This window comes from Callorhinus ursinus, unplaced genomic scaffold, assembly GCF_003265705.2.
Source record: "Callorhinus ursinus isolate GAN/ISIS: 27379988/994484 unplaced genomic scaffold, GSC_fseal_2.0 scaffold26, whole genome shotgun sequence".
NCBI classification, from domain to species: domain Eukaryota; kingdom Metazoa; phylum Chordata; class Mammalia; order Carnivora; family Otariidae; genus Callorhinus; species Callorhinus ursinus.
The window spans coordinates 22,085,564-22,102,954 of record NW_027397088.1 but is presented as its reverse complement, the minus strand read 5'-3'; the positions used below and the strand labels follow the sequence as shown (position 1 = coordinate 22,102,954).

Here is a 17,391-nt window from a genome sequence, read left to right as displayed (position 1 = left end):
CATGAATCTGAAGGAACAGTAGGCATTGTCTGTGGAATAAGTATGTCTTGAGGATTTAATTTTTGCAAAATGTAAAGATGCTTTGGGCCATTTCAATATATATTTATTTGACTATAGTTCTGGACCAAAATAAATGTTTTTATGTTACTGTATATACTTTCTCATGTAACAGAAGTATCAGTATATGAAGACCCATGGAATTTTTTTTTTAATTAAAAGGAATCTTCATAGTCAAAAAGATAGGAAAAAACCTGATACATTTTAAACTCGCACCTGGTGCTGGAATTTCTTTCCCAACATCCCTGACAAGTGGTCACTTAGTCTGTGTCTGAGGATTGCTTTGGAGAAGAATCATGTCTCTCATCAGGCAGCTCAATCATTTTTTTTTAGAAGATCTCATCTTTTTTTTAATTAAAAAAAAATTTTTTGTAGGGACTGGGTATTAGATGAAATTTAGAAGATCCAATTTTTAAAAGTTATTTCAATATTGAGTTTAATCGTACCACATTGCACTAATTTCCACTTCTCAAGCTAAAGAAAATTAGAAGCCTAATCTCATCATTTCCTCAAATATTTGAAGATATAACATGTCTTCTCTGGCCTAAACACTGTAATTAGCTCCTTCAACTTTTACTCATTTGGCATAATTTCCAGATCCCAAGAGTTTCCTTTCTTTTAGTTTTTGTCCCTTTAAAACAGAGTACCCGAAAGACAGCTCAATACTCAAAATGGGATCTTTGCCAGTGAGGATAAAGCTGTTTTCTTCCTTGTCTGAGGTGATCCATGTTCCTGAAGGCAAACCCAACTTACACCTTTGGGTATTTCTCTCTTTTTTTTAAGATTTTATTTTTAAGTAATCTCTACCTCCAACATGGGGCTCAAACCTACAACCCCAAGATCCAGATTCGTATGTTCTACCAACTGAACCAGCCAGGTGCCCCCTGTCACTTTAACTACTATAAAGCTGGATCTTCAACATCCTCCCATTTGCCCTGTTTGTTTGATTTCTTAAACCTAAAACGGGACTTTACGCCTGCCCCTGATGACTGCACCTTGTCTGGGTCTATTATTCCAAAACCAAAGTATTCATTCTATTTTGATCCTGTCCCAATGAATTAGTTTTCTCCAAACTCTGTGTGCCCTCAAAAATAAAGATATAGGTGAAATAAAGATGAAATGACTTCCCATTCAGGCATTTATGTTAATGCCTTCATGTGACTGACTGTTCTCTAAACACAAACGTGTCAGAGTAGCCCATTGCAGAATTTGTCAGGAACCAGATTACAAACCTGGACTCTCCTCCCCCTGCGTCCTTGTCATTCTGGTGCTGGGCTTTGGACACTTCACCAGTTCTTCAGAACTCCTCAGAGATTCTGAGTCCTGGCTCTTTGACAGCATCAGGAAATTAATTCACTATTCTCGAATCATCTCACCCTGAAGACAGGAACTCATCTAAAGCAAAAAGATATTCTTTAAGTCTCTCTCTTATCTGTCTTTGGATCTATATACCTGTTTTCAAGTTGAAGACCATTCTTTTGTGAAGACACAAGAAAATCACTGTCAACTCTGCTTTTGTGGTGTCATTTGTTAATATTATAGCACATGCCCTTTGCTTACCTTCCCTCTGCTATAAATATACATTACAGAGTGCTTTTAGTTACTCTTAACATTTTTGTACATTCGTGGGCTTTTTCCTTTTTGACATTAACCACACTGTTCTGGGCCATGTCTCCTAACCCATCCTTGGCCAAGAGCCCCTTCATATATACCATCTCACTCCAAGAGAACCTCTTCATCTAACTAAGATTACAAATTGGAAGGTTTATTTTAAACTTAAAAATCAACCAAATATCCCAGATCTTTTCACTTTAATTGCTGTAAAGATGGATCTTCAACATCCTTCCACAAACACTTAGGTCAACATACTCAAGATGGAAGCAATTATCTTTTTCTCCATCATGGTGGAGAGTGATGAACCATTCTTGATTAAAATTTGCTTTCTTGTCTTTAATGAGGACTTCTTAAGAAAATATATTCACCTTAAAACAAATATCCTTCATCTCCTCAAGCTGGAACTTCTGCACCTCATTGAAGTGAACCTGACAGAGCTTTAAATATGTCTTCTACTTGTCTCTCCACTGTCATACTCTACTCACTGGGACCTAAGACCAGCATGACAGTCAGTCCACCGGGATTCCCCAGAGGGTCCACAAGAAAGGAGATACGCAATGATCAATCAGGGAAGACATTACTGTGTTTGTGCTCTCGGCTTTACTCTCTGCTGCACAGAGGAAAATCATCTGTGAAAAAGAAGACAACCAATAAGAAATGGAAACTGCTGAATGTGTCTAGTCACTAGTCTGAGACCCTTAGTTCCCTCAGGCTCTGAGGTCCATGTGAGTGAGGTTCTCACTCCTAACCCTCTGCCGCCTGAATTTTCTGACTGGCCATGATCTTGTAGTCAAATCTCCTATTTTTATTAAATTATTTTAAATTGGGTTTATGACTCTTGCAACAAAAAGAGTCCTGGCAAAAAGAACTGTCATCAAATAAGTCAGGGCAATAAAAAAATGCAAGTAATTCACAAAACTTGGGTCATAAGACTCCAAATATGGCTAAAGATGAAACCATTCCGTACAATGGTGAAGTAGTGTGACCTCCCCCTGAGCAAGGACTCTTGCGTTCATTGCTGGAATGGCCTGGAAGGTCTTGAGAGCAAGCCAATGCATGGTTTTAACTGTTGCAGGCTACTCAACTAGGCTTCCATGGGCTGTAGCATTGGTTCTCAAAGTGTGGGCCCTGAACCAGCAATATCACCTGGAAACACACTAGCAACAAACACTCTCCAACCCCACCCCAGACCTGTTCTGGGACTGGGTTTAGTACTTAAATTTAACAAGTTCTCCACGTGATTCTAACATCTTCCAAAATTTAAGACCCACTAATCCACATCATGACCATATCACTGGGAGTTTTTGTGCGTTGGTTTGGGGTGGGTTGGTTGTTGTTGTTGGTTTTTGTTTTTTGGTTTTTGCATTTCATTTTGTTTGAAGTACCGAGGCATGATATATGATGAATTCATAAAGTATCAATCCATCTTATTGCAGAACACTTAAATCTCCACCCAAGAGCCCAGAAAACATCAACAACATAAACATTACAAGTTGGTAAATTGATTTCAAGTGAATTTTGTTCCTAACTTAGGTAATTTTCAGACTGGTTTATGGAGCAAAAGCATTTTAGAGATTAAATTACTACCAACATTAAATACACATACATAACTTTTTTTTAGTTAAATTATGGAAAACCAGGTATTTTTTGTTTTTGGCAGGTAGATCTCACATCAACTTTATACTCTCTTAGAAATCTCATTACAGTTTTTGTTTCTCATTTTCTTTGAATTTCTTAGGATTAAAAAAGGAAATATACATTCCATGACTTGAGTTCACTATATGAAAGAATACTCTATATTGAGCTTACATTTCTGGGAGAGGTAGTTCTTTGCATTTCCCAGTTATGTTGAGAATTCTTGGCTCTGGTTACCCAAATGTTCAATGTGGCTGACTGCTGAACCCCACTACCCCGGTGGGGGGCACTCATTATAAGAGGCTTGTGAAGTGGGAATGACACTTCCAAAATTTCTAGGGAGAATAGTGTTTGCTTTCCTTCTGGCTAAAGACTTAATTTGTTACTTAGCTCTGCACTAACTTCATGGATCTACAACCTGGGGTAGAAAAGAGAATAAGTGATTACATTCGGTGAAATGGACAAATATACCAGAATAAAAATAAAATGTTGGACATAGTCCCCCAAGGCAAGCGATGCTATAATTATCATAATATACTACCTCCCTCGTATTGCTGCAAAGTATAAAACACAGCAACTTACCCACCTTTAATTAGCTGCATTTAGTATTTTTTATGGCCACTGAACATGGTACTCAGATTATCATATATTAGCATATAATTTGCATGTGCATCTCAAGGTATTTGGTTTTATGGCTATTACCTTTTGTGGCCCTATTTCAGTAATGACTCTAATGGAATACAAAAAAGAGAGAGAGAGAGAGATTTCTGATTCAACTTGCTTTACAATCTTGGGAGTTTTACAATGGAAAGTTCAAGGTTTAATATAAAATTCTTCAAAAAAAATATTCTGTGCCTTCTTATGTTAGCCAATCGGCCTAGGTGCTTATCTGGCAAATCCCTGGTAGGAGCCCCAGTGAAAGCATTTACTTTCTTTCTGAGCTCAATAAAGATATATTTTTATAACGGAGTCTTGGGGTATACATTGTTTCATGTTTGCTTAAAAGAAAATTGCACACACACCATTTAATGAATCTTCCCAGTCTATCAGCAGCTAAAGGCCCAGAGAAGGAAAAACAGCAGCTGCAGCTAGAGAGTTTGGAGAAAGGTCAGAGGTCAGCACCTGCATCTGCATTCACGGGGAGACGGAGGAAAAAGAAAGGATCTCTCTTTGTTGCAAGTCAGCACTATTTTAGAAAGTGCAGATACCGACTTCATTATCAATGTTCCCTTTTGCTCTGGGGGGCTGCGGCGGGCTATAAATCAATACCTAAGGTCACATTGCTAGAAGCATGAAAAAAAAAATGTCTTTCTCACACTTGGGAGCATTGTTTTGTGCTGCCTTCTCGGCGTTACCAGCGCTCGATATCAGATAGAAACAGACAGCCGGAGTCGTTACAGAGGGAATCAAAATTATGAAAACCGATGTGTAGAGCGGGCCTTTTGAACTCCAGGCAACTGTTCAACTGTGTCCAATCTCTCGTCGTCATTCCTTGATTGCTGGTTGTCGATTAGTTTGTTCTTAATCCCTCCACCCGATCCTTGAGCCTAATTGCGTAAATAAATATTACTGCGAATGATGTGCCAATTTGGAAGTCAAGCCCGCCAATTTTTTTTTTCAGCTCAAAAGTAACTTCAATGTGATGTCGTTTGCGAGTGCTGATACATTTGTATTCACCCTTCTGTCGACGTGCTATGAAAATCCCTACATCTGATTTTGATAAACAGAAAAATAGCACTCTGTTAAACGTAGGCGCTTGCCCCTTTATTGATAACTGTTTTCGTTAATCTAGAGACACAACAGTACCTGGAAGCAAGCAGGACATTTGTAACTTGCAAAATTAAAAATAGCCTCTCACGGGTAAGACAGTCTTAAAATAACTCACTTTGAGGGTTAAAAAGAGCCAAAAAGGAATCCTTTTATGATTTGTATGCATCAAGGGGACTCTGGGTTGTAGCCGAGGGTTGGCTCTGACCACCTTTCCATGGGATGGCCACATCAGGCTTTTGACCATTTCAGTAACCGATGCTACCACCATGGATGGATCTGATCAACTGTAGAGCAGGGTGATCTGGGTAAGACACAGAATAACCACACTGATTTTGCTGGAGGGAAAATAAATAGACAGAACATGCTTAAATATTGAAGTTTACGGCTTATTCTACACATTTGGAGTGTCTATAAATGGTTCAATTTTCAGTGTGTACTTTGGACCTTAAAGAGTTTTTAGAAGTAGGTAACGTGCAAATGAGGGATATATGAAAATAATTCAATAATTTCTGCAAACCATTCCCGTTCCTCTCTGTTTTTCTTCACATTAAAAAATTGTTTAATGCTGATACTTGTTTTAGAGCTATTTAATTTGGCCCAAATTTCTGTTTGACTTGTACCATGTAGACTGGGTCCTTATGGAAAGTACATTCTTCTCAAGATATCCAATTTAAATAACACAATATGCATTAACGCCATCTTATCGTTATTTTGCTGAATCATACATTTTGAGCAGGACTATCCCTTAGAAGTCATCTGGTTGAACCTCCTTTTTAATTCGTGAAAAAATGAATGTTGCTGTGAGGACCTGGCTGGAAGCAATACGACAATTCAGTAACATTTGTTTGCAGGGGGATTTTCCAATAAGTCAGAGGCGCTACTCAATGCCTTGCTGCAAGTTGGCAAGTGTTTACTTATCTAATTATCTCCACAAACAGTCCCCCTGATAATGCAAAATCTGCTGCTTTTCCCAGAGTGGACAAAAGGACATTTAACTTAATGCAAAATGACAGCACAGAGCAGTACCTTGTATTTTCCCAGCCTGGGCCGTCAGAGAAACGTGAAGTTAAAAGACAAGTTTCATTTGCTATTCTCTCATGGAAATGGGAAGTAGAGGGGAAAGGCTGTTTGTTCTGTTGCCACAGAGGATTCTCCAGAATGAACACACATATTATTATAACCGCTCGGCTTATAAAACCCAAGTCATCATGGACGGTAGTGTCTACCCTAAATAGTGAGGGCAATCTGCCCTAGCGTCTAGCTACCCGTCCTGCCTTTAGGGGTCCATTGAGCACAGACATATTCCGTCAGCCAGAGCCTGCCGGCGTAGAATGTCTCTCTGGGGGTTCACTATTACCCTATTTGAATGCTGAGAAGATGCTCATAATTGCTTATTATGACATTAGACAAGAGAATTCAAGTCCCATTTGATGGTAATGAGTTTGTGGAGTCTGCCTTGTGTGGGTCCAATCACATACCGAACTGAACTTAAGGCATCTATATTGAAACAGAATTACACTTGAACCGTGGCCCATGAGGCTTGGACCCCGTGCATTTAAAATTGTTTCTGTTACTCTCCACAGCATGTTGATGGGACGAAAAAAATAATATCAATTATAAAACCCTTCCACAGAGACACTTAAACTTCTTTCCAAACCGGAATTTATTTCCCCCGGTTACCCCTGAAATAATTCAGACATATTGTCTCCAGATAAGCAAATTAAATGGTTAAAAAAAAGACAAAATTATTTCTTTAAAATTGTGTATGAAGTAAATGGCAGAACCAATCAGTTTTACACATAGCAGAACACTAAATAAAAGGAGGTAAAGATGTATGTTATAAGCAGGTGTGTACAATGAAAACACCAATTTAGAACAGGGCAAAACAGCTCTGTGTTTGTTGAGTAAGGAAAGTGTTTAAGAAATTGCCAGTAAACAGCCTCTCTCCTATTTTTACAAGATAGAAAGTCAAAGAAGGCCTATTAAGTTAACACAGAACTGGCTACAATAAGAGGGGCAAAAAGAGTAACACGATCAAATTTGATTTCTGGGTGGAAAAACTAGGAACCATTTGAAGTGCTTAGGATTTCATCATTCTGCGCTTTGATAAAGCATCAGTGTTTCCCATTTACTCACAGTAGCATCCAGATGGCTGAAGGAGGAAATAACAATGAATTGGATTCTAATGGAAAGCTCACTGAGACCCCAGGGCTTTCCATTCAAAGCTACAGCTGAAACTGTCCAAATCGTGGAAGCCCAGTGGGTCGGTGCTGCAGGCCACTGCCAACAACGCACAGGTGCCTTCGAGATCGACAAGTTTGCAGACAGATACCGCACTCATTGCTCGCCCAAGAGAAGTGGGCTTTTTTTTTCTTTATATTTTAAAATGCCCCGTGGCTATTCTGAAAATGACACTAACTTCCCTGAATCTCAAACTGGCTCTGAGTTATTCAGTAAATATCTGATTGCCAGAAAGGAAAAGCGGTGAGGTGGGGGTTCTCTTTTTCAGAAAACTCTTAAGTATTTTCAAAAGAACACACAATATGTGTTTCCCTCTCTCTCTCTCTCCTCCAAATGTTCCCAGGTCATTTCACTCTTCCGTGGAGTGGTAGGTGTAAGAGGAAAGGAACTGAAACAGAAATGGAGTAAAGTTCTCGTTTATAATCTGTCACCCATTGAGTGGGGGCTTTCAGCGAACCCTTCAGTCTTTTAAGGTGGCTCAACTCACACATGTATGAAGCACCCCGCTTTCAACTTTCAAGTCGGACCACGTGTTTACTGATAGGCACCGTGTCATCATTGGGATGTTCGAGTGAATAAATTGCAAAGACCCTTATCTACCATCTCCTTATTTCTCAAAAATGACTTAAACCAACCAGTGTCTCCTCAGTATATATTGAGTACCAACTGTTTGCCAGGCACTGAACTGAAATGCTGGAAAGACAAAGATGAGTAAATGGAGCTGCCATATAGGAGTTTAACATCTGGTCAGGGAACTCTCCCCTTGCCTCTCTCCCAAGATTTACCTCACCACTGCTGCACTGGTTTCACAAAGCTCTTGTGCAGGCAAAGGGCCTTCTCCACTTACTGGTCATGAACTTGGCAAGCACACGGACATCTCCAAACTCAATTTTTCTCTCCAGCCCAATGGGAATAATATCAGCATCTAGGTCATACAGTTGCTGTGCAGCTTGAATACTGGAACGCAAATAAAATAATGAGTGTCAGGGACGCCTGGGTGGCTCAGTCGGTTGGGCGTTTGCCTTCGGCTCAGGTCAAGATCCCAGGGTCCTGGGATCGAGCCCCGCATCGGGCTCCCTACTCATCAGGGAGCCTGCTTCTCCCTCTGCCTGCTGCTCCCCCTGCTTGTGTTCTCTCTCTCTGACAAATAAATAAGTAAACTCTTAAAAAAAGAAAAATAATGAGGGTCAGCCTGACAGGCAGTCAGCATTAAATACATGTTAAATATTAATTATTGTTATTATCAAAAAGATGGGTGTAAAACATTCAAATAATGTAAAGAGGAATACGTAAAGTGCCCTTTACTAATAACGTAAAGGGATTTACGTTTTCTGATGTTATAAATGGGATAATGAGAATTCTTATGTGCTGAATTGTGCCCCCCCCCCCCGGATTCATATGTGAAAGCCTTAACTCTCAGGACTTCAGAATAGGACTGTGTTTAGAGATAGGACCTTTAAAGAGATCATCAAGGTCACATGAGGTCCTCTGGGTGGGTCTTCATCTCATCTGACTAGTGTCGTTATAAGAGGGAATTTGGACGTAAGAAGAGACACCGGGGATGGACATACACAGCAAAAAGACCATGTGAAGACGCAGGGACAAGGTGACCCTCTGCCAACCAAAGAGAGAGGACTCAGGAGAAGGCAAACCTGCCAACTCCCTGACCTTGTACTTTATACCTGCAGAAACTGGGAGAGACTAAACTTCTGTTGTCCGAGCCCGGCACTCTGTGGTATTTGGTTATGGCAGCCTGAGCCGACCAAGGCAAAAATGAAACTATGTTAAATAATATAAATACACGTGCACACAACAAGGGTTAAAAAGACAGACACATGGAATCTTAAATATATTAACTCCCGAGCGCATGTCCTTTTTTAAACTTGTATTTTTCAATAAAAATAATGTATGTACGCAATAAAGAAATATTCAAACCACCAAAGAGGTTCAAAAAGTATAGAAAGTAGCTTCCCTTCTTTACTTCTATTTGAAATGGATAGATGATATTATAAATGTGTATTTGGGCAAAATATATATAGCAGGAACATTTTATTTGATATATATGGATGATCAATAGTTCATATGCCCTCGAGTGTCCACAACAGTTAATTCAGGGTCTTCCTTCATCCCCTGTTACCACCAAAGAGGAATATCCACATCGCTCTAGAAATCAGTCGGTTACAAGCACACCAACCACACTGAGTTTTTCAGCTGGAAAATGTGACGCAAGACCCAACACAGAGCTTCACGCACAGTGTGAGCTCAACAAATACCTGTCTGCTAATTTGATGTGTTGGACTGATGGAGCCTCAGGTAATAAGCTTTACAGAACCAGATGCACATGGTTTCCCTGAAGATAATAAATTCTCATTTTTGGTGAAGTCTATATGTGTGCAGTTAAAAAAATGAAATAATATATATATTAGCACCAGGGATTTCACCAAACGCTCCTTCACGTTACCTTCCTTAGTTCATCTGACATATATTCATGGCTCCATTAACTCAGTGCCAATAAAAACTTTGCCCTTAATTTTTTGCTACTCTGCATAGTAGTCAGTCTAAAAATGAGGATTAACTTTACCTAACAGATAAAATCTATGGGCCAAAGCAATAATCCAATTGCAGTTTTCCTGCAGTTTTCCTCAATTTCCTGAAGATTCCCTGCAGTTTTCTAAGACATAGGAGGGAGGGAAAAGAGATTATGCCGACTTTGTTTAAAACCATAGCTCCTGCAGGAAATGACGGTATTATACTGGGCAAGTCATTTTTTGTTTTGTTTTGTTTTCCTTCCATGTTTGTAAATAGAAATAATACTACCTCAGATTTCTAATAATGAGTTCTCATTTCTTAGGATTCTGTGTTTTGACTAGTTGGTACTTTTGTGCATCTTGACTGGGCTCTCTCACAAGGGGGCATTCAGCTGATGGGTCCTCTGGGGATTGGGTTCACCTTGGGTACACCTGTGCTCACCTGGGCCATCTGGACCTCCCTCCCAATGTCTAAAAGGATTGGGGCTTTCAACCCTGTGAGTTGCTTTTTCTCCTGGTAGCTTCTCATCCTGCAGTACCTGATAGCAAAATTGGTCGATGAGGGAGGAGACCTTATTTTAAAATGTCTTATTTTGATATTTTTTCATTATAATTTGGCTCTTGCCTTTTAATTTTACAGATAACTTTGACCTTTTTGGACAAAAGTCCTTTTTGAACAGACATATGAAAAATGATCTTCATTTTTCATTTTCTACATTTACTTTACCATATATCTTGGATGAAAACATATCCAACATTAATTTTGAACGTTTTTAAGATTTTCAATTCTTTAGATCAATTCTTTACTATCACTAGAACAAAAATTATGTGAAAATCTTTATTAAAAACATAATTCGTGGAATGCCTGGGTGGCTCAGTCCGTGAAGCATCTGCCTTTGGCTCAGGTCATGATCCCAGAGTCCTGGGATCGAGTCCTGCATCGGGCTCCCTGCTCAGCAGGGAGTCTGCTTCTCCCTCTCCTTCTGCCCCTCCCCCACTCATTCTCTCTCTCCCTCTCTCTCTCTCTGACAAATAAATAAGTAAAATCTTTAAAAAAAAAATAAGTAGTGGGATGCCTGGGTGGCTCAGTCGGTTAAACATCTGCTTTCAGCTCAGGTCATGATCCCAGGGTCCTGGGCTCCAGCCCCTCATTGGGCTCCCTGCTCAGCGGGAAGCCTGCTTCTCCCTCTCTCACTCCCCCTCCTTGTGTGCCCTCTCTCTCTATCTCTCTCTCTGTCAAATAAATAAATAAAATCTTTAAAAAAAGAAAAATAAAAAAACGTAAGTAGTGATTTTGCTAAGATGAATACTATAGAATATATAACAAGCTATATATTTTGTGTCTTTATTGTCTTAATCATCCTAACATAATCAGACTGTGTTAGAATACCCAGACATTCACAATAATAAGATTTAGTTGTTGTACTATTTTTCTGTTTTCATTCATAAATATATATATATATTTTTTCTTTTCTTCTTTTAAGTAGGTTCCCCACCAATTGCGGAACCCAGTGCGGGGTCCCAACTCAGGACCCTGAGATCAAGACCTGAGCTGAGATCAAGAGTCAGACGCTCAACCGACTGAGCCACCCCGGCGCTCCTGCCTTCATTCATATAAAAAAAACATAACTTTACATGTCGTGGTGCTATTTTTTCAACTTAAAGGCCTACATTTCACAGGATATCATCTGTTCATCAGTTTGTTAAACTGCTTTATACTTGTACTGTATTTAGCTATATTGTTGTGAGATTCCACCTGAACTCTTGCCCTAAGCCCTGGTTATTGAAACATCTTAGGCAAGGGAGGAACATGATCAACATCGCACTTGAGAAAGCTCACTGGGCTGGAGACAATAAGACCAGTTGGGAGGCTGGTCTTCCTCTGGGTGGGTAATGTTTCCACCTCTAGCCTGAACTTCTGAGTCAACCTCATTCACTTCGTTCCTTAGCACATCAATGGGGAGGTGTGTTGAGCCCTGCCATTGTAGGTTTCCTGGCCTGCAAGTTCTTGGCTGCAGGCCTATCCATTTTCAGACCAGCCTTTTTTTTTTTGAGAGAGAGAGAGAGCGCGAGCGAGAGAGAGCATGTGCGCATGCGAGCGGGGGTGGGGGGAGGTGGCAGGAGAGAAGCAGAGGGTGAGGGAGAATCCCAAGCCAGCTGCATGTCCAGCATGAAGGCCATTGCAGGGCTCGATCTCATCCCCCTGAGATCATGACTGAGTTGAAATCAAGAGTCAGGAGGCTTAACCCACTGAGCCACCCAGGCTCCCCTCAGACCAGGCATTTTTGACAGCTCAGCCACAAGGGTGGACGAATGAGCCAGAAGCCACCAGGCGTTTTGAGGCCTAAGCTCTGGAATCCACCCAGCATCATTTTTCTGCTGGTGAAATCAACTCACAGTTGTTCCAAGGGTAGGTCGACAGACTCCCTGCTTTCTGAAAGGGTCAAGGAACAAAGTCAAATACATAAGAAGACATGCAAAGGATGAGAGAATGTTAGCAAACTACCACAAAGACCTATTTCATAACATTATCCGGTTTTCATGGATGGTCATTTAGCTTCTCAGGGCCCTTGCCTCTTCTAACCGTGTATTCCCGCACAGGTCCTCTGAGAGACACCCACAGCTGAAATGAAAATAGACACGCAAGAGACAGACCCCAAATCTGAAATAATCACCAATTATTTGTGCATTCCTTGGCCGAGTTTTAATTTAAAATGTCATGAATTACAAACAGCCAGTACTTGACAAGGAGCCAAAAATAATGTTTTCTGAATTTCTCCCAAATTTTGCTAGATGTGCCTCAACTGCTAGTTCTTCCTTTGTGTTGGTATGTCATTCTATAATTCACCATTATCAGAATAATATGCTGGGTTGGGGTGATTCTCCTGCTCATCGGTGCAAATTACCAAAGTTTGGCCGTATGGGAATTGTTGATAGGAAAAAAGGAAAAAAAAAAACAAAAAACCACCAAAAATGTTAATAAGCAGCGATTTCACTCGGTTTATATCTCTGCCCAACACAGGCACGTGTAGCTTATTTGATGTGCCTGTTGCCAAGAGAATGAACCCCATTATATCTCAGATGACAGCTCTTTTTATGTGGGGGTGAGGGGAGAGGAGTTGCTATCTCTCCATTAGATGAGCTGCAAGTTTAAAATGAGAATGCACCCTCTATTAGGTATTAGGGCCACAAGATGGGTCGGGGAATTTAGACAAAATACACTTACACTAAAAAATTATTTGTTTTATATCTGAGACTCAAATTTAACTAGGCATGGTGTCCCTATCTGGACCCCTAACTTCTATGAGCTTGAAGATAAAAGATATATATATATATTTTTTTTTTTTTTTTTAATGTTACTTTTCTACTGCCCAAGACTCTCCTGGTTTTAATCTTAAAAGTGTCATATCCAGGGGAGGAAAAGGAACCCTCTTACACTGTTGTTGGGAACGCAAGCTGGTGTAACTACTCTGGAAAACAGTGTGGAGGTTCCTCAAGATGTTAAAAATAGAGCTACTCTATGACCCAGCAATTACACTACTGGGTATTTACCCCAAATATACAGATGTAGTGAAAAGAAGGGCCACATGAACCTTTATGTTCCTAGCAGCAATGTCCGCAATAGCCAAACTGTGGAAAGAGCCGAGATGCCCTTCAACAGATGAATGGTCCATATGTACAATGGAATATTACTCAGCCGTCAGAAAGAATGAATACCTACCATTTGCATCAACATGTATGGGACTGGAGAGGATTATGCTAAGTGAAATAAGTCAAGCAGAGAAAGTCAGTTATCATATGATCTCACTGATATGTGGAACATAAGGAATAGTGTGGAGGACCACAGGGGAAGGGAGGGAAACTGAACGGGAAGAAATCAGAGAGGGAGACAAACCGTGAGAGACTCTGGACTCCGGGAACCAAACTGAGGGTTACAGAAGGGAGGGGGTGATGCGGTAACTGGGTGATGGGTATTAAGGAGGGCACATGTGGTGATGAGCACTGGGTGTTATATGCAACTAATGAATCGCTGAACACTACATCAAAAACTAATGGTGTCCTATATGCTGTCTAGTTGAACATAATAATAAAAAAATAATTTAAAAAAAAGTACCACATCCAGGGAACCCCACCCCCTAGTCCTAGGCAAATGGATGGTCGGTGGCCTATCATCTCTCTGATAAACTCTGACTCTTCAAAGACAGTGCCTGAATTGCCATTATCATTTTTGGTACCCCCCCAATATTAGCCCCATGTCAGACACTTAGTCCATACCTGGTAAATGCTTCTTGAATGGATGAATGAATGAGATGAGATGAGTGCAAATGGAAGAGAAGGGTCCCTGGAGGGCAGAGCAAAGGCAAGGAAGGAGGGAAGGACATCTCAGGAGCTGAAATACATGCAGATCTTCCACAGAGCAGAGTGATGGGATTGGTTAGTCAGGGCACAGAGCAGAAGTTTCAACTTTGCTGCACCCCTGAATCCTCTAGAAAGCTTTTTAAAAATACCAACACTTTGCCTCCACCAACTGAAGGAAGTCTCTAGCGATACAGCCCTGGCGTCATATTTTTCAAAACTCCCGCCTGGAGGTATTTCTCAAGTGCAGCCAGCATTCTGAATCACGGGCATCAGGCCTCTCCAGGCAGGCAAAAAACAAAAACAAAACAAAAACACCCTGCAGTGGAAAGATTCTGGAAAAAAAAAAACGAGCCGTAAAATGAAAAGATGTTAAGAGGTGGTGTGATTCTAACACATTTCTCTCATAACCTCACTTGTGTGAGTTTCTTATTTTTATGATTGTCCCTGCTGCCGCTCCGGACACATAATTATCCTCCCAGTGATGCAAGTCCATGGCTAATTTGTGGAGAGGAGAAGCAGGAAGTCAGAGGAAGGTGGTGGCTAAATGTTCCTAGATCTAATGGGTATGGTGAGTGTGTCTTCCAAGAGTTGTTTGGAAAAATAAATCGCATCCAAGGCCAGGTAGAGAAAATTGTGAACGTTAGCAGTTTTGTTAACATATCCAGGAAATAGACTTGCTACCGGCGGGCTAAATAAACGTGTGCCGCACATGACCTTCAAAACCATTGATCTTAAAGGTTATAAACAATACCCTACTGACCCATTGGTCTGTGTCCTCGGATTAGGAGATCCTGCTGTGGATATTCCCCTTTGTAGTACACTGCTGCCGATAAGGAAGACTACTTTAAAAATATATATATTGAACCAGGTTATATGTGATCATTAATCACAGACTCTCCCCAGGACTGCCGTCATAAATACTGCATCTGCATAAAATTCCCTGCTGAAATTGCTTTGCCATCTCTTCAACCTTCTGTGAAAAAGCAGACACATTCGGAAGAAAGGGGAAATAAAAAGGCACCGAGAAAGGAAACAAAGAACAGGGCATGTACTGTCTTCTACGTTTTATTTTGAATTATTTAACTTTTTTAAAAAAAATAGGTCCATTTTTAAATTACTTTAGCTGTTATTCAAAATTATGCAAAATTACTTTTAAACATGCTAGCCCTTTGCCTCAGAGCAAAGCACGATGTTAAACATGATGCTTTACCTAAATTTTTTATATTTTTGGTATTTATTACCAAGCACGTCTTCTTCAAGGGGCAATTACTTATTTCGTGGTGCCAGAAACTTACACAAAATGATGAATACAAAATTAAGTACAACGTCTGGGAAAGGATTCTGGAGCTGAGACTTCATTAATATCATGGTAAATTTGCTCTGGACCCACCAGCTGGGATGTAAATGATACTTCTCTCCTCCTGGTTATTGTTTTTAAAAAATGACATCAAATCATATGGGCATATAAATTCCAACAACACAGAATCACACAAATGAAAATGGAAAGGCTTTTTTCCTTGCCCCTCATGTCACTCACCCTCCAGAGGTTAGTGCTTTCAGCATTTAGTACATGAGATGTACCCATTTCTAAGAAGTGCTTTCAAATAAACCGTAAAGTGCTCTTTACAGTTTATTTTCTCTCCAGGCCCTCACACAAATGTATGTGGTTTTTTTTTGAGTGTTCAGATAAGTGCATATATGCTGTCAGCTTCTGATTATCAAAAGCTGCTTGTTTCCATTTGTGGGTGCTCAGGGTCATTCTCTTCTCTACTTTCTCTTTCAGGTGTGCACTTGATTTGGGGAAAACAGGTCTGTTACTTACCACTAACCAACGGGAACACGGACAACTCAGGAGTCACACCTTGGTTTGAATCCCTGCTCAGCAATTTAATAATTATATGACTTAATTATTAATCCTGCTTAACTATTTTGAATTCTCCTTAACTATGGAAGAGTTTTGAGGTTCAAAATCGGGATAATAATGATAATTGGCTAATGGGTTTTGCAAGGATTAAATGAGATAGTACTTGCAAACAGCCCAGCACCGTCCTGGAATATCACATACGCAAAATATGAAAAAAAAAAAACATCACATCAACTTCAAGGTCATCATTTTCTTTACTGCATCATTTTCATTATCAGTGAATGGCTACAGAAAGGGGGTTATAAGAAATTAAATATGATTTTCACTGCTGATTCATAACTTGGTAGATGCTTTTTGGTGGAGGAGTTTGAAATTATGGACTACGGTGAAATGTGGGGTGCCCTGTGGAAAACGGTGTTCCAAGTAACCTTCGACTAAACAACTTGTATGCTGTTCCAAGGGTCACAGAGCAGAGAGGCTCAGAAACCAAATTATCACGCAGCCTGTTACGCCAACGTAAAACATACAGGGAGAGCAAAGGGAAGTATCAGGGTGTTCATCATCTTGGGGTGGTGTGCAAGTGGGACAGAGGTACCTCCCTACATGACTCGACATGCAATGTCCGTACGTCCTGCCTCTCTACGACATCAGCCTGCCCTGTGGCTTCTGCCTTTGCAAGGAGCCAAGCAGACCTCTGAGCCAGGGGGCTCAGCAGATGGGAGACACCCGGAGCCAACACACACTTGCACTTTCCAAAAGACACAGGGCAAGTCCATCTGGCCAGTAGCTATAACTTGCCAATTAGCCTGACGAGCAGCTATGATTTATCTGCATTTCTCAGGCAGGACCACATGGGGCCAGGATGAGCGTTCACCCATGGGCAGATGATTTAAGACCTCATGAATATGGACTGTCTCCTTGGCCCTTCCATCCCTTCTTATCCATTTTTAGCATCTTTGGCTCCACTCACCTTACCTATGCCCAACACATGTCCCAGAGTATTTTCTCCTCTGCCTCGTTTACCTCCCTGCTTTTTATTTTTAATTTCCAATAGAAGACTGGAATATTCTGACATCACAGAGACAACACTCTTTAGACAGGGCTTATACTCATTGTGATGGAGTGGGGTTGGAATAACTCTGCTCTCAAGCCAGGTTACCTGGATGCAAATTCTAGCCCACCACATACTGGCTGGTAAACGTGGATAAGTTACTTAATCCTCCTCTGCCTCAGTTTCCTTCTGTGTGAAATGGGGGTGATGATGACACTAACAGTACCTACCCGATAAGGCTGCTGTGTTGATTAAACGCCTTATAAGCTTAA

At 40.6% G+C, this 17,391-nt stretch overlaps 1 long non-coding RNA gene across 1 annotated transcript; it reads right to left on the bottom strand.

Moving 5' to 3' along the window:
• Positions 1-5,170: 5,170 nt before the first annotated feature.
• Positions 5,171-17,077, bottom strand: LOC141370140 (uncharacterized). The gene is made up of 3 exons (XR_012373910.1): positions 17,039-17,077; positions 8,103-8,274; positions 5,171-5,377 (listed from the first exon to the last, which is right to left on the bottom strand). It is a non-coding gene; the product is annotated as an uncharacterized lncRNA (long non-coding RNA).
• Between the last annotated feature and the right edge of the window lie 314 nt (positions 17,078-17,391).